Consider the following 16,666-nt stretch of genomic DNA (forward strand, 5'->3'; position numbering starts at 1 on the left):
TAGCATCATGCTAACTTCATGCTAACTTCCTCTGAATTTGATTATTTTGTTATTGCTGGAGATTTTAATATTCATATAGACAGTGCAGAAAACAATGCTGCAATTGAATTGTTAAATGTTTTAAACACTTTTGATCTGAGCCAGCACGTGCAAGGTCCTACACACAATCGGGGACACACTCTTGATCTGCTCATTAGCAAGGGTCTAAACATTTCATCCACTGTAATCAAGGATGAAGCCCTATGTGACCATTTCTGTGTTTACTTTGATTTATTGATCTGTCCTGCCACTGATGCTAGATCTGTCTATGTTAAAAAAAGGTTCATAAATGAGAACACCAGTGAGGTATTTATGAATGCTATATCAATGTTGCCAAACATATCGGCAGACTCTGTTGATGTTCTCCTTGAAAACTTTAACATAAAAGTTAAAGATGCTATTGATGGTATAGCTCCAGTAAAGGTCAGGGTGATCACTGGCAGACGTAAAGCACCCTGGAGAAACACAACAGCAGTACAGCACATGAAAAGAACATGCAGAAAAGCTGAACGTATGTGGCGGAAAACAAAACTTGAAGTACATTATAGCATCTATAAGGGCAGTCTTCTTGCTTTCAATGTAGAACTAGGCACAGCTAGACAGACCTTCTTTTCAAACATTATAAACAAAAACATAAACAACACTCGCACACTTTTTGCTACTGTAGAGAGACTAACAAACCCCCCAAATCAAGTTCCTAGTGAAATGCTCTCTGACAACAAATGCAATGAGTTTGCAACCTTTTTCTCTGAGAAGATCAGTAATATCAGAATGACGATCAATACGGCCTCATATTGTACTGTGGTCAGTCAGATATCATTGCAACAACCTCAGAAATTAGCCATTCTCTCAGAATTTGACATAATTGATATAAAAACCTTGGAAGAAACAGTACAACATCTTAAAGCATCAACTTGCAGCCTTGACACGCTCCCCACATCTTTTCTCAAAAAGGTACTTAACTGCTTAGAAACTGACCTCTTAAAAATAGTAAATACCTCTCTGATAACAGGCACCTTTCCAGAGTCATTAAAAACAGCAGTTGTTAAGCCTCTCCTAAAAAAGAGTAACCTAGACAAAACCCTACTTAGCAACTACAGACCAATCTCAAATCTTCCGTTTATAGGCAAGATCATTGAAAAGGTTGTTTTTAATCAGCTGAACAAATTCTTAAACTCAAATGGCCATCTGGACAATTTTCAATCTGGTTTCCGTCAGCATCACAGCACAGAGACAGTGCTTATAAAGATAACAAATGATATTCGCTTAAACTCTGATTCAGGTAAAATATCAGTGCTGGTGCTACTAGATCTTAGTGCTGCCTTTGACACAGTAGATCACACCATACTCTTACATAGACTGGAAAACTGGGTAGGGCTCTCTGGGATGGTCCTCAAATGGTTTAAATCATACCTACAAGGAAGAGGTTACTATGTGAACATAGGTAACCATAAATCTGAGTGGACATCCATGACATGTGGAGTCCCACAGGGTTCAATTCTTGCACCGCTTCTGTTTTAAGGGAGAGTCCACGATGTTTGAAAGCCGATGTTGATATTTGAAATCACCCAAACAAACACGCCCCTACCCCAATAGAATCTGGACCTTCTGTTGATAGACCCGCCCCACACATACGCAACCCGGCATTTGATTTGATTTGATTGGCTATAAGTGTGTTTTGGTAGTCGGCCCGTCTCCTTTTCTAACGCGTTTTTCAAACATCGTGGACTCCGCCTTTAATTTGTATATGCTCCCACTTGGTCAAATAATGAAAAAGAACCAAATTGATTACCACAGCTATGCAGATGACACCCAGATATACTTAGCCCTGTCACCCAATGACTACAGCCCCATTGAGTCCCTATGTAAATGCATTGATGAACGTCAGGTTACGACTGTAACCGTGGTTCCCTGAGATAGGGAACGAGACGCTGTGTCATGTAATGACATTATGGGGAACGCTATGCAGCGTGACGCGCGTGAATATTGTGTCAACTAGGTCTATATATAGACGCCGGCGGATGACGTCAAGTGTGACGTGGCAACGCGAGGCTATAAATAGGCGGAAATAATATAGGTCAAACAGCTTCTGTTAAAATTGAAGCGAATGCTACAGGCACAAGGAGTTATGGCAAAGGGACACAGCGTCTCGTTCCCTATCTCAGGGAACCACGGTTACAGTCGTAACCTGACGTTCCCTTTCAAGGGATACTTGACGCTGTGTCATGTAATGACATTATGGGGAACGAGATACCCACTACGCCATAATTAATTGTGACTGTCTGTAAGTGTGAAGGTGTCTACGCACAACTTAAGACATAAAGACCTGAGATCCAGGTAGAAAAGGGAGGTCTAAAATCATAATACCTCATAAAAATGTGTGGTGGAGATTATCCCGCCACACCACAAAGCATGGAGGTCCCTGACAAAGGGGCCAGATAAGACGCCATACTCCTAGTCGAGTGTGCCCTAATTTTCGCAGAGATGAAAGCATGTTGCGCACCTCATACGCTATAAAAATAGCCTCCACAATCAATTATTGATTGATTGTTTGTTTAGAGGAAGGATGTTCTCTCTTGGAGAACCAAACACAGACCAAAGATTGGTCGGATCTTCTAAGGTGGAAGATCTATTAATGTAAACATCTAAAAAAACCCTCAGGGCATAGAAGATTTAGCCTCTGTTGATCCGCCGACTCTTGAGGAGGAGGATGAAAAGCCTGAAAGACCAATGTTCTAGCCACATCGCTAGGAACCTTGGAAACATAACCCGGTCTCGGGTGCAAATAGCCTTAATTTTTCCTGAAACAAACTCCAGGCTAGAGAAGAAGCTGATAAGCTTCAAAGTTGCCCACTCTCCTCGGAGAAGTGATGGCTAATACAAAGGCTAACCTTAGTGACAAGATGTTTATCTGTGCACAGGTCAAAGGGTTTGAAAGGGGCCATAAAGAGCCCTCTTAGAACTACTGCCAAGTCCCATACTGGAACTCTGATTTGAGTAGGAGGCCTCCTCCTGAATGTACCACGCAGAAAAGTGTGAAAACAGAGATAGCCGCAGCATATACTCCGATAGTAAATGGATATAAACCAGATGATAAACCGGTATTGTAAAAATTCCAGGACTGAAGCCAATGGGCAGTTTGGAAGTAAATGTTTGTCACTACACCGAGTAGTGAATAATCTCCATTTAAAAATAGCCTTAATGTCTTCTGGAGCGAACTCCAGGCATGAAGAAGCAGCTGATAAGCTTGTTAATCACTCACTCTCCTCGGAGAAGTGATGGCTAATAAAAAAGGCTAACTACAGTGACAGAAACTTATCTGTGCACAAGTTAATGGGTTCGAAAGGTGCCATAAGGAGCCCTTTCAAAACTACTACCCACAGAGCCCTCAGGGATACGAGTGTGAAACCAGAGATAGCCTCAGCATATACCCTGGGTATAAACGGATAAAAAACCGGTATTGTAAAAATTCCAGAACTGAAGCCACTGGGCAGTTTGGAACTAAATATTTGTCACTACACCAAGTAGTTAAAATAGCCTTAATTCATCTGAAGCGAACTCCAGGCATGAATAAGAAGTCACTCACTCTCCTCAGAGAAGTGATGGCTAATAAAAAGGCTAACTTCAGTGACAGAAATGTATCTGTACATGAGTCAATGTGTTCGAAAGAAGCCATGAGAAGGGCTTTCGAAACAACTACAGATAGAGCCCTTAGTAATAAGAGCATAAAAACAGAGATAGCCGCAGCCTATACTCTGGTAGTAAATGGATATAAACCGGATGAAAACCGATTTTGTAAAAATTCCAGAACTGAAGCCACTGGGCAGTTTGGAAATAAATGTTTGTCACTAAACCGAGTAGTGAATAGTCTCCATTTAAAATAGCCTTAATTTCGTGTGGAGCTCATTTGTGTTTTATGTATAAACATTAATTACATCTAGATCCTCAGAACTAGAGTAATTCACAGCCCTCACGGTTAAAACGGGTGAAGCCGACTCGCGGGCACCCGTTGAACCATGATGGCTAATAAAAAGGCTAACTTCAGTGACAGAAATGTATCTGTACATGAGTCAAATGTGTTCGAAAGAAGCCATGAGAAGGGCTTTCGAAACACTACAGATGGAGCCCTTAGTAATAGGAGCATAAACACAGAGATAGCCGCAGCCTATACTCTGGTAGTAAAAGGATATAAACCGGATGAAAACCGATTTTGTAAAAATTCCAGAACTGAAGCCACTGGGCAGTTTGGATCTTAAATCTGGAGTAATCTCCATTTTAAACCATAACCATTCGAATAGTATGGGCTCTACAACCTCAGCCCCTGCCTCGACAGGGTGTCTGCTCTCACATTCTGGACTCTGGGGATGTCTGAATGACAAAAAATTTCCCGTGAGACCAAAGGAGAACCTGATGCGCCAGTCTGTATAGAGGGCGCGACCTCAGGCCTCCCTAATACTGGATGCTGCCGCCAACGGACCTAACACTCTAGAAAGTGCTTTACGGTGTAAAGTTGGCCTTATCTGATCCTAGACACTGATGCCAGGATCGACTCTGTGTGTGTAGGGGACATATGTGCCTACATCCTCACTGAGTCCCAAGTTACCCAAAGAAATTATATTTTCTGCTAGGGGGTTAAAATGCCCTTTTTGGCGTTGTTCCGTAGCCCTAGGCGCTTCATATGGGCAAGGACGACATCTCGATGCCGAACTGCCATGTCTCGAGACAGACTATTGGCTTGTGTTAATCCAATGTAATTAAGTATTTGGATCCCTTGAAGTCTCAGAGGAGCAAGGGTTAAATCCATGCATTATGCGCTGTGAAAGAACTACTCTGAACGGCAGAACCCGATATTGGTATGGTTTTCCCCCGAAAGCAAACCTGTGAAATTCCCGATGCTGCAGGAGGATAGATATATGGACATAGGGGTCCTTTAAATGTATCATGACGAACCAGTCCTCAGACCTGATTAACGCCACAATAAAAGGAATTGTCAGTTTTAGAATTTTTATCTCCTCAGAGATCGATCTAAATAGGCCTCAGCCCTCCATCCTTCTTTGGTACAACAAAATAATGGCTATAAAGCAATGACCTATTCCTTTAATAAGGTGGTCTTCTTCCGGGGCCCCTCCGAACCTGGGAGGATGGGAAACAAACTGAATTATGTACCTCTCTCTATAACCTCTAGCAGCCATTTTTGACTTTTTTTTTTTTTTTTTCTCCACTCATGGAAAAAATGCACTAAAAAGGAGATTGACTCCAGAATGCTCACTGCCCTGAAGCGGAGGACCGGCAGGGCACAGCTGAGCTACTAAAAATGCCCTATTGTTCTGTTTTATATGTCTTTTTTAATGGAGACAAAAATTAGGTCTTCTTTAATTAAGACGGAACATAAGGGGTTAACAAACTATTTTGTATGTCAGGGCACATCGGGCACAGGTTTTATCTGTGCTCTATGAGAAGTGCCCTAAGAGGCCACTTGTGAACGACAGGTCCCCTTTAACGCAGCCTTATGATTTGAGACAATGACTGCTCTCAGATCAGCCTTATATGCCTCTCTTGCTGGTTGTTGTTTCGTCCCCCAAGCTCTCTGAGGGAGAGGGGGGGCACGAGAGACAACACTCTGTTTTTGTTATCTGTATGTTGTGTTAAGACTGTTTAGATGCAGATTCTCGGGGGAAACTGCGACGAGGAAAATACCTGTTTCTTTAGTAGCACGGAGAGAAAGCTCCGCCGCTCTCCTGAGCTCATCTAATATTACAGGATTCAGGTTCACCCTTAATTCCATACAATAAATCTGCTTGATATATGTGAAGAATGCCAACATTGCGAAGGCAAGCTCCTGCGCGACCCGCGACCATATAAACTTGTTTATCTATTTATATTGTTGCTGTCTCTCGCAACAAATAAACCGCGAGATACTTTCAATACGGGCATTTGCCGTATCTGCATTATTTAAAAAAACCCAAAAAGGTTAAGAAACTCGCTGATGTGTTTAACAATAAATGAGAGGAGTCTGTATATCTGCATGGTCTTCCGTTTAAAAACGTATCAGTGTAAATCAGGGAAGAAAGTTAAACCTCTTTCGTCAAGTTCACTGGCAGCCTTCACTTTGTGCTGGTCAGTAAAGTCAATATTAGATTGTTACAGCCGATCGGGTCACAACATAATAGTTCTTCGTAACATGGAGAAAGAGTATAAATCAGTAAGCTTTGTGTTTTCTGTATAAACATTAATTACATCTAGATCCTCAGAACTAGAGTAATTCACAACACTCGCGGATAAAACGGGTGAAGCCGCTCACGGGCACCCGTTGAACCACGCTTGCGAAAACCCATCGAGAGCGGAGCATTTGAATGGCATTTTCTCACAATGCCCGCACGCCTCCCCCTCGGGGAAAGCGTGCGTGTAGTCCGCACCAAACACACACACAAAGCTCGTGCTATCCCCGTCAAAAATAATCTAGGACAGGGGGTAACACACTTCTAAATCCCTTTCTCTAATCCATGTTTCCCTAGTTTTTTAAACTAATCTAATCTAATCTCACTAGATATAGATTTAGACACATTCACATTCACACAAGCGTTCGCTGAAATAGCAGAAGCTGTTTGACCTATATTATTTCCGCCTATTTATAGCCTCGCGTTGCCACGTCACACTTGACGTCATCCGCCGGTGTCTATATATAGACCTAGTTGACACAATATTCACGCGCGTCACGCTGCATAGCGTTCCCCATAATGTCATTACATGACACAGCGTCAAGTATCCCTTGAAAGGGAAATTAACTGTTGGATGCGTCAAAACTTCCTCCAGTTAAACAAAGACAAAACTGAAGTCATTGTATTTGGAAATAAAGATGAAACTCTCAAGGTTAACACATACCTTGACTCTAGGGGTCTAAAGACACAAAATAAAGTCAGAAATCTTGGTGTATTTTAGAGTCTGACCTTAATTTCAGTAGTCAAGTGAAAGCGATAAGCAAATCAGAAATATTGCCAGAATTAGATGTTTTGTCTCAAGACGGGACTTAGAGAAACTTGTTCATGCTTTCATCACCAGCAGGGTGGATTACTGCAATGGACTTCTTACTGGGTTCCCCAAAAAGAACATTAGACAGCTGCAGCTAATACAAAACACTGCTGCCAGAATCCTGTCCAGAACCAAAAAATCTGAGCACATCACTCCAGTCCTCAGGTCCTTACACTGGCTTCCTGTTACATTTAGAATAGATTTTAAAGTATTGTTTGTTTGTTTGTTTGTTTGTTTGTTTGTTTGTTTTTATTTGACAATAAAAGTTAAAACAGATACAATCAAGCCCAAAAGACCTGTTCATACACATCTTAAAATAAACTGTCGAGGATAAAAATACACAAAAAAGCCTCAGGCTTATTTCCATTGTGGTCCTCATATATAAAGAATGGACAAACAGTTCATAATGGGAATGAAATCAACACCAGCACATCAACATTTCATATAATATTCTATTTAAAAACCTAATTAAATAGCCATTCCTTAACCTCTCTTTTAAAAAGACCTTGTTCCTTAATTTGTTTTAAACAGTCAGGCAATTCATTCCAAGCAGCTGCGCTAGAATTCAAAAAAGAATTTTTCCCACTTAAACTTTTAAACCGACACAAATATATATTATTTATCCTAGCCCTTGTAGAAAAACCATGAACATCTCTTACAAACACATAGTAATCATACAAGTATTTTGGAACATTTCTCTGTAATATTTTGTGTACCATCTTCAATTTAAGAAAAGTTACCCTTTTTTCCACCTTTAAAAACCCTATTTCCTTAAAATGACTATTAGTCAGATGTCTTTGTGGATGAAGCCTCAGAATAATTCTACACAACTTATTTTGAGCAGTCTGTAATTTACTCTTAACTCGTTTCGTGGAGCCACTATACCAAAAAGTTGCCGCATAATCAAAATATGATTGTACTAATGCCCCAGCTAACATTTTTAAAGTTTGTTTATCTAAGTAAACAGCCTGTCTTGCTAAAAATTTTATTCTATTACATACTTTAGAATGTGCTAAAACAGCCATACTTTCCCCTGTCAACGTATTATCCAACATACATCCTAAATATTTAACTTCCTGCTTAGAGGTAAGAATCACCTCTCCAACCCTTACTTCTAATTTGGAACTTTTCCTCAATTTAGCTGCAGAACCAAATAAAATAACTTCAGTTTTCCCTAAATGTAAAAACAGCTTATTTTGAAAAAACCAGTTGGATATTTTCACAATCTGTCTACTTAGTTCATTTTCTATTATTTCTTTTTTCTCATCAGTAACAATTATTGCAGTATCATCAGCATATAGCGAAAGATGACTAGTACAGGCCATATTTAAATCATTTATATACATTAAAAAAAGTAAGGGTCCCAATACGCTACCTTGAGGTACTCCACATGAGATGGACAATTTATCTGAAAACACACCATTTAAATCTACAATTTGACTCCTGTTGGAAAGATAAGATTTAATCCATTTGCATGCTTTCGTATCAAAACCCATAGCATTTAATTTTAATAGCAAGATATTGTGGTCAACTGTATCGAAAGCCTTCTGTAAATCTAACAATACCATCCCACTTAATTTACCTTTGTCCAATTCTTTCTTTATGTAATCTGTTAAAAACAAAATTGTGGTCTCAGTGGAATGTTTCTTTCTAAAACCAGATTGAAATTCATATAAAATATTTAATTTTGAAATATATTCTTCAAATTGGTCAAAGAGAATCTTTTCAAACACCTTAGATAAGGAAGATAGAATTGACACAGGCCTATAATTGTTACACTCGAACCTACTCCCTTTCTTAAAAAGTGGAAGAACTCTTGCTTGTTTAAATTCTTCAGGTACCTTAGCTTGCCCAATAGAGAGATTTAAAATGTGAGTAACCATAGGGGTTATAAAATTAGCTGAATCTTTAATAAAGTAAACTCGTTTATAAATCACTTCATGTCTTAGGACCCAAATACATGACAGATATGCTAACTGTATATAAACCTAACAGATTACTCAGATCATTAGGATCAGGTCAGTGGGAAATACCAAGGGTTAACTCAAAACAAGGTGCATCAGCATTTAGTTATTATGCCACCTCAGCTTCCAGAAGAGATCAGATGTGCTTCAACAGTAAACACTTTTAAATCTAGATTAAAAACACATCTGTTTAACTCTGCATTTACTGAATGAGCACTGTGCTGCTTCACACTGACTGCACCTTTAACTCAAGTCACTTTTACTCCTGTTTTATTCTTTTTAACATTTTAAACTGTTTTTATTAAAATCACATTTATTTTCTTTAATTGTTATTCAAAATTTTCATGTATCCTTGTTTTTATTGTGATTTTATTGTGTAACTATTATTTTTACATTTTCTTTTTTCTCTTTTATATATTGTTTTCTCATTTCTATGTAAAGCACTTTGAATGACCTCTGTGTATGAAATGTGCTATACAAATAAACTTGCCTTGCCTTGCCTTGCCTTAATCATGCTAACATCATGCTAGCTTCATGCTAATCATGCTAACTTTATGCTAATCATGCTAGCATCATGCTAGTTTCATGCTAATCATGCTAGCATCATGTTAATCATGCTAGCATCCTGCTAATCATGCTAACATCATGTTAGCTTCATGTTAATCATGCTAGCATCATGTTACCTTCATGCTAATCATGCTAGCTTCAATTCTAATCATGCTAGCTTCAATGCTAATCATGCTAACATCATGTTAGCTTCAATGCTAATCATGCTAGAGTCATGCTAACTTCATGCTAATCATGATAACATCATGCTAGCTTCATGCTAATCATGCTAGCATCATTTTTTTTTATTAAACAAATATTCATGTACAAACAATAAGGCAATAATAGTAGTTGTAAACAATAAATGTACAAATCAGGTGCAGATGTATAAAACAACAATACACATACACAAAAATTATATATATATGAAGAGTTTGGTTCCAAAACGCGACAAACGCCACTTTTGAAAAAAATGAGTTACTGCCAAAATCAGTATTATATCAGGTCAGTAGTTAAAAGTAAATAATACATTTTACGCAAAATCCAATACCCGCCGTGATATTCTGTCATCTTTTCTCCCTTTTTTCCCAAAATGCGACAAACGCCACTCCTGCTTTTTTACAGAAGGCAATAAATCCATTTCTGATATTACAGCGGACCATTCACGCAATGTAAACAAACATGGCGGCGCCCTGAGTACACGGAGTCCTAGTTTTCCTCATCTACTTTGTACTTCGTGATCAACAAACAAAACAAAATAATACTTTAATAGCATTGCCAAACCTGTGATGGTTTTCTGTGACGGGAAAGAAACGTAAGCCATCAACATCTAATAATTTCCGCGAGAGGCACCCGGTTGCTTGTTCTCCAGACAGCATCAAGCTTCTCATGCTAAAACATTGTGTTCTTACAAAGTAAGTGTTTTGGTTAATGCCATTAATGTTTATTTTTTAATCATTGTATACCACTAGTCAACTAAATAAATATAAAATGGTAAAGATGAATGCACATTTATACATTGATTTAATAGATTTATAGCATTTTGAAATAAAAAACTGTCATGGATTTATTGCATTTTGTGGAAAAAAGAATTAGTTTTTATAATAAATCTTTGAAAATCAAGTTATGGATTTGAATTTTTTATGTTTTTATAACCTAAAGATGCTATGTGAAAGTTTGTAACAGAAAATAGTGGTTTTCATCTTGTCACTTTCTTGGTATAGAAAACACGTTTTTACCGAAATTTGTCAAAATGGATTTATTGCGTTTTGGAACCAAACTCTTCATATATATATATATATATATATATATATATATATATATATATATATATATATATATATATATATATATATATATATATATATATATATATATATATATATATATATATTAAATAATTAAATGCAAAAAAAAAAATTATAATAATAAAAACAATAATAAGGGGCTAGGGTTTTTCTTCTAAATCATATTCACATATGATGGACAAAAGACTAGTTGCATTTTTCTTCTTAATCACTTTAAGGGCTTTTATAAATGAAACAAATTCAGCATGAAATGCAAAAAACCTCGGTATCACCTTTCTGTATTTTGATTTATGTACAAAAAATTTCCCAAGCATGAGGATATTATTAACCAAGAAATTGTCTTTGTTATTGTCCAGTAAAAGTCCATATGTAATGTCCTTTGCAGTGAAGTCTTTGAGGAGAAATATTTTTGGGTAAAGCCAGTCATAAATATCAGTCCATAAGGCCTCCACATACATGCAGTATCATTTTACCTTCATGCTAATCATGCTAGCTTCAATGCTAATCATGCTAGCTTCAATGCTAATCATGCTAACATCATGTTAGCTTCAATGCTAATCATGCTAGATTCATGCTAATCATGCTAACTTCATGCTAATCATGCTAACATCATGCTATTCATGCTAACATCATGTTAGCTCATGCTAAATCATGCTAGCTTCATGCTAAATCATGCTAGCTTCATAATAAATCATGCTAGCGTCATGTTAGCTTCAAGCTAAATCTTGTTAGCTTCATGTTAAATCATGTTTGCTTCATGGTAAATCATGATAATGTCATGATAAATCATGTTAGCTTCATGATAAATCATGTTATCTTCATGTTAAATCATGCTTGCTTCATGCTAGCTTCAATGCTAAATCATGTTAGCGTCATGCTAAATCAAGCTAGCTTCATCTTAAATTTTGTTAGCTTCATGGTAAATCATGCTAGCATGCTAGCGTCATGTTAGCTTCATGCTAAATCATGTTAGCTTCATGTTAAATCATGTTTGCTTCATGCTAAATCAAGCTAGCTTCATGATAAATCATGTTAGCTTCATGCTAAATCATGCTAGCTTCATGTGTAATCATGCTAGCTTCATGTTAAATCATGCTAGCTTCATGCTTAATCATGTTAGCTTCATGCTAAATCATGCTAGCTTCATGTGTAATCATGCTAGCTTCATGTTAAATCATGCTAGCTTCATGCTTAATCATGCTAGCTTCATATTTCATCATGATAACTTTTTTTAAATCATGCTAGCTTCACACTAAAACATGTCAACAGCCAGTTAAACTACTAGACTAAATTTCTTTTACATTTCTGTCAATCAACTTTTTTGCATTTTCATGCACTGGTAATTCCTTGGGAATTGCATTTCTAGTTATCTGATCCAATTCGAGATTGGATGCATTAAAGAAAATAAACGTATGCGACTACACCGCATGTGACGCGGCGACCGGGAGTGATGTATTTCAGTGTGTTCCAATCAAAACTGTGTGCATAGTTAAAATTATTAATTATGTTTTGTTTTACTTTATCAGTAACACTTGAATACTTTAATTACTGGTAAGTAAATTATTAACCATACATATATTCGTAGATTAAAGGTTCTCTCCCATGACAGATTTACCATTAAACTACATTTTCATTATGAATGCCACTAGGGGGGAACTCCCGACAGTTATATCTGTATGTAATTTACAATGGAAATGCTGTTTAGCCTATGTATCTATAAAATATTAAAAAAGAAAACATGTAGTTCAATTTTAGTCATAAGGAGAAGACTGGCTATATGTTGTGAATACTTGACATGTAACAATTAAAGTTAAACAGTTACAAACAAAATATTTGTTTTGTTCCTATGTTTAGGAGTGTTGATCTTTTACACTTTTGCTATTAACATTTGGCTCTTACATGTTAAACTGCAATTGTTTTTAAATATTAATAAAGAAAATATAAGTTTTCAGTAATTAAAAGGCTTTTAAATTTATTTTTTTATTTTTTTGAAAATGCATGTTTTTAATATGTTTTTCTTTTTTCAAATATACTACAACAAAAGAAACAAAAACGACAACAACACACACACATATATGGTAAAAGTAAAAAATATGTCAAAAGTAAAAATAGGGGTAGAAGTTTGGCCCGCGTCATAATTACAATTTTAGAATCTGGCCCCCGAAGAAAAGTAGTTGAAGACCCCTGCCTTAATTAGTTAGTTCATTACTGATAATAAACCCGCATTATACTAAAATGTACAGATTCATAGTACATTTATTTTATGTTTAACAGTTGACTTCAACAGTAACATTTTCAGCATTTTAGTTAAGCAGTAGTGATATTCATCACCTGATAAATGGCTATTTACAGTCCTGCATTACTACAGTAAAAGTTTGATTTCGAGTTTGTTTGCACTCCCCCGCCCCCAAACATTTTTAGAACCAGCTGCCACTGGCATAGACATTAACTCTTTCCTCGCCAGTGGCAGCATTTTTCATGATTTTTACAAAAGTTGAATGCTTTCCAGAAAATGAAAGAACAGTCCCTCTGTTTTCAAACAAAAAACCTACACTGTAAAAAAATTCCGTAGAAATTGCAGCTGGGTTGCCGGTAATTTATCATGGATTTAAATTTATGTTTTTTTGTTCAAAGTTAAATGAACATTAAACATTTACAAGGCTTTGTCTTTACAGAGTAAAACTAAAAAAACAGCATCAAGCTAAACATTCTGGGAAACAAAATCTGAAGCAAAAAACAGAAAAAGGTTGATGATGATTTCTGGTTCCCAGAATGCTTTGCATGAGGCTGTAATTGTATAGTTTTATTCTGTAAAAATAAAGACTTGTTAATATTTAAAATGTATTTAACTTTGAACAAACTCGTGCCAGTAAATAACATAAATGTTAATCTACGGTAAATTACCGGCAACCCAGCTGCAATAACATTGTAATTTCTCTGGATTTTTTTACAGTGTACCTAGATTTGTTCTCTTTTTATCACCTCTCAAATATGGGTAGGTTTCTTCAAAAAGACCAAATTTTGAGCAAAAAGCTGAAATAATTTTATTTTTGTTAAAGACTTCTGATAAAGATCCCATTCAAAGCATACACAAAGTTCATTCTCTTTTACGTGAGGCATTACTTCTGGGTTGTATAAGTTATCTGGTGGATAATGGCAGTATTGCGGAAAACTGGAAATACTCGTCATTGGCAGGGAAGCGTTTTCTCTTAATTGACAAGTTAACTGCTTGATCATGGGTCAATGGCGATGCCATATTAGTGGCGACAACTTCTCCATTCATCTCATAGCAACTGGAGGTAAAAAATGCCTCTGTGGCTCCGTCGTGTGGCACGCGGCGCCTGTAACAGTGACGGACATAAATATAAAAAAGTATTATTTATGCAATGGAAAAACTTTGTTTATGTAATTAACAAAAACAGCTGGCGTGTGTAACGCTTACCATTGTGCAGAGAAAAATAAACAAGGGTGGTTCCATATTTAAAGTTTTAATCTGCAAAATGAATGAAGCAACTGCACATTTTACCAAAGCAGATATATCCAACACAAAAGCAATCCCAATGACTGGTGATATATTGACGTATTGTAAATTTGGCAGTTGGCAAACCATACTCTAAGTGCCACCTACAAAGCGGGAGCGTATAAGCGCACTTCATATGTTTCCAAGGTTGTGCATTAATGCTAATAATGTTGTAAATAATGTTCAATATCCTGCAAAAACTGACCGATTTGCTTCACAAGAAGCCAATACGTCACCAGGAGTCATGAGGTTTACTTTTGTGTTGGATATATCTGCTTTTTGAGCTCTCAAAGTGACGCATCTTTTGCCTTGCATTATATGAATCACAGATGGGTTTTCTGCAAAGTATCTTCTTTATTGCTGTAGCCTACTGAAGAAAAGAGGTGAGTAAATAAACAGCAATGTTTTATTTTTGGCTGAACTATCCCTTTTATCATACACTGAACATTATATTAGTCGTCCACTTTTAAGGTTTTATAATTTTGCAGAGCAAAACTCTATATATATCTCACTTACTGGGCTACACACGATTCTTTATGTAATGTAATATGCTCTGTGGCGTCTATATTTAATATAATATCACATTAACTTTATGGAGCAATCCTGCTGCGTAGTTTGCAGTCATTTCATGCACAGAGAGCAACGGATGACATGACAGACAACTGGTTGTCCAGTGCGATTCCGTTCACACGCCACAGCTTGTCTGTAAATACGGTTGTGAAACACCAAAATGTATGGGTGTGAGGTCAGTTAAAGAATGCGGTTGTCAAACCCGTAAATAACAGAACTGCGTGTGAAAAAACAGGTTTGACAACTGCATTATGGTACCGTGTGAACGCAGCTTTACAGGTCTCCCAGATTTTGGAATCCAAATATTGACAGGTATGCTGCCACAGGAGGAGAGGTTGTGTCCGCACTGTGACCAAAACCAAATTGAGACAGAGTTGCACTTTCTAACAGAATGAGCATTCTGCACCAGGAACCACTATAGACTATACACAATGTAGGCATACCTACAATTAGAAATACTGCATTTTTCTGTATTTATTTACTAAAAAACTTAAAGCAACATCAAAGAGTTTTTTTTACCTTAAAATAACGTTTCCAAAAAAGTTTCAGTGGTTCATCCACTCGAAACAGGGTGAACGGCACTTTCACATTCGCTTTGCAGCCCTCTATCGGCCGAAACCGCACTAAAGAAGTTTCCAACTGTCGGGTCCGTCCTGTAGTTCGAGTGAAAACTACAAAAACTTGCTTTACGGCAGATCTACAATCCAATCAGAGACAGCTAAGCTGCAGTATTTACGACAGTGGTAATGAACAATTACGGGTCTAACCTGTAGGGGGAGCAAAGAGCAATAACTCTTTAGTGTTGCTTTAATGTTGTCTAATTACTAAAAATGTACAAGTAATGGTGAAGTTTGTTTGCACTTATTTAAAATCAACATTGGTAGAGCACAAGGTGTCCTTCAAAGTTTGTTGAAATTTGTCATGAAAAATGTTATCTTTACTTATTTTATCTTTACTTATTTTATTTTTACTTATTTTATCTTTACTTATTTTATCTTTACTTATTTCTACTGTTTTATGATTTGAGCATTTATTGCTGTTTATTAAGAGTTTTATTGTATAAGCTGCATAAGTTAACTACGCTACATTTTTTGTCTTGACCTTAAGTTTAGTTAGTTACATGACATATAGTGATATGGTTACTGGTTAGACTTAATCTTAGGTACGGAGTGTACAGACTGTGAATAAACAGAATGTGATAATGTCTAGCAGCTAAGTATAAAAGTGTTAACGCAGAGTTGAAGTTTGCCTTTTCTCTGCACAGTCTGAATTGTGCAGACAGAAGTGCCTCTTGCAAGATATTAAAATCATTTCAAACTGTACTGGGTTCTGACTACAATTATTCATGTGTCCAACGAGGTAAAAATTATTGTGCTCTTTAATTTTTCACCTCTAGTTTAAAGTAAGAGAAACGATTAAGCTGTAGATGATTTTAATTGCCGTCTGAATGTCCACAGCAGGAGTTATCATCAGTATTGTGGTAGACATTAGGTGGTTCTTAAACTGTATCAGCATGAGAACCCAAACGTGCATCCCAGTTTGTGCCCCTTTCCACAGAAGATTAATGACACAAAACAATTTCAAACTTCCAAACCATACATATGAAATAAGAATACTTTATGCATTGATTGAATAAGTTAGTGGGGTTGTTATGCCACTATCTTATATCATTGGAATTTTTATACTTTATA

At 36.8% G+C, this 16,666-nt stretch overlaps 1 protein-coding gene across 1 annotated transcript in view; it reads right to left on the bottom strand.

The window, feature by feature from the left end:
* LOC129426532 (NACHT, LRR and PYD domains-containing protein 12-like) overlaps positions 1–16,666 on the bottom strand; it is a 216,732-nt gene that overhangs the window by 198,335 nt on the left and 1,731 nt on the right. The window lies entirely within an intron of this gene.

The sequence above is a fragment of the Misgurnus anguillicaudatus genome, chromosome 19, assembly GCF_027580225.2.
Source record: "Misgurnus anguillicaudatus chromosome 19, ASM2758022v2, whole genome shotgun sequence".
In the NCBI taxonomy this organism is placed as follows: domain Eukaryota; kingdom Metazoa; phylum Chordata; class Actinopteri; order Cypriniformes; family Cobitidae; genus Misgurnus; species Misgurnus anguillicaudatus.